Consider the following 703-nt stretch of genomic DNA (forward strand, 5'->3'; position numbering starts at 1 on the left):
ACGCTCAAGTCGAGGTTTCCAAAGTAAAGGCTGAGCGCTTCATTTCTGAAAAAAATCGGAAATGCAACACTAAAAACGACAATAAAATAAAGATTTTCCGAATGTAATGCTGATATATTCATTTTTCCCCGCAGCAATAAGTAGTGCCCTATGTTTTAGTCTTGTTTTTCTAGACTTGATAAATGCTTTGCTCACCAGAGAGCAGCAGAGCGAATATTTGTTGTTCTTTCTCATTTTGCTGGAATTACATTGAGCCACGTTCCTGCTATAGCATATTAAAGGTGACACTGCTTTTGTCAAAATATAGACCAACGGTCAAAAAATACTATCTACCTATCTATTTATCTATCTATCTATCAGTGGCGGACCCTCAGGGCCAGCAAGGCCTTCTCTGCTGGCCTAAACATTCTCAGAAAAGTAAATTTACTTTTATGTATTTTATGTTATTTTATAATTTATGTTATTTTATTTTCATAAATATGTAAACAAAATTATTCTCTGTATTCTTTACGTCGTATTATTTCCACTTAGTTGAGTGGCTTTCAACATTGAAAGCCACTCGATAAATAACTTATTTATTATGGTAGAGTTTTTAACCAATCATATTTCCGCTAGCTTGCGTTGCCAGGTAAATTAAACTTGCTTGAGGCCTTCAGATTAAACAGAGCAGGCCCCTGTGCGCTGTAAGTGAACGGGCACAGTC

Source organism: Hippocampus comes, unplaced genomic scaffold (genome assembly GCF_001891065.2).
Source record: "Hippocampus comes isolate QL1 unplaced genomic scaffold, H_comes_QL1_v1.1 scaffold107, whole genome shotgun sequence".
NCBI classification, from domain to species: domain Eukaryota; kingdom Metazoa; phylum Chordata; class Actinopteri; order Syngnathiformes; family Syngnathidae; genus Hippocampus; species Hippocampus comes.